The following is a 5,212-nucleotide window of genomic DNA, read 5'->3' on the forward strand; positions in this document are numbered from 1 at the left end:
TCCACTGTTTGGATTGTTCCTTTGTCTCAGGAGTGTAATGGTGTATCCATGTTTCACCCACAGTCACAAATCGACGAAAAAATTCCTCACGATTCCGACTTACGCGCGCCAAAAGAGCCTCAGAGGCGACCACTCTATTGTGTTTATTCTCAGCTGAGAGCAAACGCGGCACCCATCTTGCCGATAGCTTTTTGATGCCTAATTTTTCATGTAGAATTGAAACAACTGCACCTATAGATATCCTTGTGGCCTCAGCTAACTCACGCATTTTTAATCTTCTATCCTTCAACACCATATCGTGGATTTTATTGATGATTTCGGGAGTACTTGCTTCTATGGGCCTTCCTGAGCGTGGTTCGTCACTTATTGATGTACGACCACGCTTAAATTCATTTACCCAATTATAAACCGTTGCTAAGGCAGGGGCAGATATGCCACGAACTGAGTCCAATTCATTTTTTATCTCATATGGAGTTAAACCCTTTAAATGAAAATGTTTGATTACCGCTCTGAACTCGCTTTTTTCCATTTTTCTTAACGAACAATTTTTTTTTTCAATTGGTTATAAAAACACGTAAACTCAGAAGATGTGGACTGTGACTGCACCATATATCTAGTCGGGAGTGGTGCTGACTGCAAACAGATGATTTGGAGCGATTCGAGCGCCATCTGTTGGTCATTCTAAGGACTTATTGAACTACCCTCGTAAATTATTTTAGTTTTAATTTTTTTGCTAAATTATGTAATGAGAATATACTTGGTTTTATATTTTTCAATGTTTCAGTAAGATTATCTTTAATTTCTCCTTCAATCGGTAATGCAATATGAAATGGCTTAGCTTTTCGAATTTCTTTCGCGAGTCCTTTTTGAATAGATTACAATTGGTGGTGGTTCTGAGGGTGGGCGACTATCTACTGAATCTATTGCCTTTGGATATTCAAGATCATCTTGAAGTTCTTTATTTTGCTTTTCTTCGTCATTATCAAGATTGTGTTCCTTTTCAGTATTATTGATTTTATCATCATTATCATTATTAAGAGAATTATTATTAAACTTTCGGTTGTTGAATTTTTTATCAATAGAATTTTTATTTTCATAACTAAGATCATGGTTTTCTTCGTCGCAACTACCTTCTTCAGGATTTTCTTCATTATCATTTTCTTCATCTTCATTATCTTCTCGATATCCTTCTTCTGCATCTTCTGCTTGATATTCTTCTTGATCTTCTTTCTTCACTAGAACTTAATTTATTTATAAGATTTGTAATTATTGAAATCGTTTTCTTCAATAGTTGTACATCTCGATTTTGAATGCTTATTTTTAAATTGTTAAGAAGATGCTCATAGGCAGGATCATAATTTTTCTCCATTGATAATTTCTTTGATTTTTTCTTATTTGTCTCAAAACTTAGATTTTTGATTTTCCCGTTGTAGGATTGATTTCTTTTTCACAATTAATGTTTGTAAAACTTGAAACTGTGCTTCCACTTATTGTTGGTTCAACGTTACTAGGATTTATTTTAGTTTCACTCATATCGTTTTTTTGTTCTTTTTGGTTTAATATTTTATCTCGATTTCGTATTTCTTCATGATTTCGTATTTCTTGATTTAATAATTCTCTATTACTTCGTATTTCTTGATTTAATAATTCTTTAGGATTTCGTATTTTTTGAATTGATAATTCTTCATGATTTCGTATTTTTTCATTCAGTAATTCTTCAAGATGTCGTATTTTTTGATTTAATAATTCTCTATTATTTCTTATTTCTTAATTTAATAATTTTTCAGGATTTCTTATTTCTTGAATTAATAATTCTTCATGATTTCGTATTTCTTGATTTAATAATTCTCTATTACTTCGTATTTCTTGATTTAATCATTCTTTAGGATTTCGTATTTTTTGAATTGATAATTCTTCATGATTTCGTATTTTTTCATTCAATAATTCTTCAAGATGTCGTATTTTTTGATTTAATAATTCTCTATTATTTCTTATTTCTTAATTTAATAATTCTTCAGGATTTCGTGTTTCTTGAATTAATAATTCTTCATGATTTCGTATTTCTTCATTTAGTAATTCTTCAGGATGTCGTATTTTTTGATTGAATAATTCTCTATTATTTCTTATTTCTTGATTTAATAATTCTTCAGGATTTCGTATTTCTTGACTTGATAATTCTTCATGATTTCGTATTTCTTCAGTTAGTATTTCTCCAGGATGTTGTATTTTTTGATTTAATAATTGTTTAGGATGTCTTAAATATATATGGTTTGTAATCAATACTTCAGTGTCATTAATTTTTTTGATATTGTCTGTCAGATTTCTCGATAAGGCGTCGGCATTCACATTCATCTTACCAGCCTTGTAGATTACGTCAAAATCGTATTCTGCTAATTTTAATTTCCACCTTGTTACGCGAGAACAAGGATCTTTGCAATTTGGAACCATACTAATGGCTTATGATCGGTTACTAAGGTGAATTTTCTTCCATATAAATAGGGTGGGAAATGAGTTACGGAAAATACAATTGCTAAAGCTTCCTTCAGTAGGTATCAAATTTTCGTTCGCTGTCGCTTAAAGATCGTGATGCGTATGCTATTGGCTTATCTTTGCCAATTTTGCCTTGGGATAAAATACCTGCGACTGCATAACCAGAAGCATCGGTTGTTAAAATAAAGGGTTTAGTGAAATCAGGTCTTTGTAATAAAGGTTCTTCGCACAACTTATCTTTTAGTGTATCAAATGATATTTGCTGAGTTTCTGTCCATTTAAATTCTACATCTTTTTTCAATAATTTATTCAGTAGAGCTGCGATGTTGGAGAAAGCTTCTATGTATTTTATATAATATGCTGCAAGTCCTACAAATTCTTTTATGTTCTTAGGTTTTCTTGGGATAGGGAAATTTCTTACTGCTTCTTGTTTTTTTGGATCGGGCCTGACTGCTTCTTTATCAATGACATGTCCAAGGTAAACTACTTCTGGGCGTAAAAATTCACATTTATCTGGCTGGAGTTTTAAATTTGCTTCTCTTAATCTATTTGCCAATTTTGTAAATTTTTCTGCGTGCTCTTCAAGGGTATTCGCATACAAGACTATGTCGTCCAAATATACAAATAATTCGATTCCTTGAAGACCGGTTAAAACGAGATCCATCAAACGTTGGAAAGTTGCAGGAGCATTCTTTAAACCGAAGGGCATGCGGTCAAACTCATAGTGTCCGTAGGGTGTTGAAAATGCAGTTTTGTGTGAGTCTTCCGGACTCATTTTTATTTGATGAAAACCACTGGCCAGGTCGAAAACCGGAAAATATTGTGCTTCTCCTAATTGGTCTAAGATGTCTGTGATATTAGGGAGAGGGTAACAAGCTCCTGTAGTTTGTTCGTTTAATTTTCGGTAAACTAAGACCATTCGTCATTTTCGATTTCCATGAGAATCTAGTTTTTTAAGTACAAGAAAAGCCGGTGGATTGTAAGGGGATTGAGATGGCTTTACTATTTTATTCTTTATTAGTTCATTGACCTGTCTATTTATTTCTTCTCTTTGTACTTGGGGAAGTCTGTATTGTCTCGTAAATATAAATATAAATGGGACAGTTCTTAAAATTAAAAGTTGTTCAGAACCTTGTTGAGTTCCATGTGCTTTTTATAAAATATTATATGTCCAAAACAAAATTTCTAAAATTGAACAAATGTGATAGATATATGTGAGTAAAATTAATAATTGTGTTTTTCTTTTTTGGAATAACAATACAAACTTGATAAAATTATTTGAGAAAAAAATAAAGATTTAATTAAAATAGAGTTTTAATTCAGCGCTTTTATTTAATCATAAGAAGTTTTTAGTCAATCTGATATAGATGACGTTAAGGAGAAAATTATTTATTTCTATTGATAAACATTTTTTTTTATTCTAATTAAAAAAATTTTAATTAATTCATTTAAATATGAAGAGTTTTTAAAGAGGTTTGTATTATAGAAAAAAAATTAAATATGGATAAAAGATTTAATTTAATATGAAGATGAAAATAATGTTTTAATTTAACTATTAGAGAGACCTTAGAGAGTATGTATATGAAAAAAAAAATCAAACAGATTTTATTATAGTTAAAAATGAAATTAGCTTTTTAAATATGAGAAATAATTGAAAAGTTTTTCGTTTATTAGAAAAATAATTAAAAAAAAATTAAATCTGAGTTAAAGATGAACTTGAGTTTTTAATTGAATCTGAAAAGAATATTAAAATTTCTCTATTATTTTTAAAGTATAGAAAAAAAAGTTTTATTAAAGTTAAATATGAAATAATATATTTTTTTTATTTATATATTGAAAAGGATTTGAAAATGGTTCATATTATTTAAAAAAGAATAATATGGGAAAATATTTAATGAATGTTTCGTGACACTGGTTTTATGACGAAAACAAAAAAAAAATTAGAAAAATTGAGTTGTGAGTTTTATTTTAGTACGAGAAAATACTCATAAAATTTTTTCTGAAATTGATTTTTTTTTATTTTTAAGCGAAGAAATACTTAGAATTTTTACGTGAAATTGATTTATTCTTTTTAATTCGAAAAAATACTTTTAAAATTTTCGTGAAATTTATACCAGTACTACGCCTGCACTTACACTATTGCGCTAGAACCGATAATCAGAGCGAGACTATCACTGGCAGCCCAGTACAGAATAGCGTTAACATCCCAGACATACGCCAGTACAGGCGCGAGCAATGACTGCCAGTACCGTGCCAGTACTAGCCAGTACGGGCGCAGTACAGCGCCCGTTGTCTATTTCCCATTCGTTATTTTCAAAAGCATGGATCTTGTAGAGCTTACTTCTTTTTCGATTGCAATTTTGTCATTTTCGTAGCAAGCTTTGACATTGATTGATTTTTATATTTATGCAGTAGAATGAAATAATCTTGATCATAAACTTCAAGTTTGAAGAAAATCAACAATTGTTATGGAAAATTCTGCCAAAATCTGTAACATAACCTACAAAAACACATATAATGTTTTCCTGAGCTGAATTCAGTAAGTCCACCAAGTATATACGCAAGATGTTTCTGATTATAAACATTGGATTAAATATCAATAATATTAATCAGTAATAATAATTGTCGCGGACAATTGTCCAGGGGTGGTCCCGAAGGAATTAACCCCCAAGCGGAGGTGTGAAAACCGTGCCGAAAGCTGAATGGCACCTGGGTGAGGTGT

The sequence above is a fragment of the Belonocnema kinseyi genome, chromosome 1, assembly GCF_010883055.1.
Source record: "Belonocnema kinseyi isolate 2016_QV_RU_SX_M_011 chromosome 1, B_treatae_v1, whole genome shotgun sequence".
Lineage (NCBI taxonomy): Eukaryota > Metazoa > Arthropoda > Insecta > Hymenoptera > Cynipidae > Belonocnema > Belonocnema kinseyi.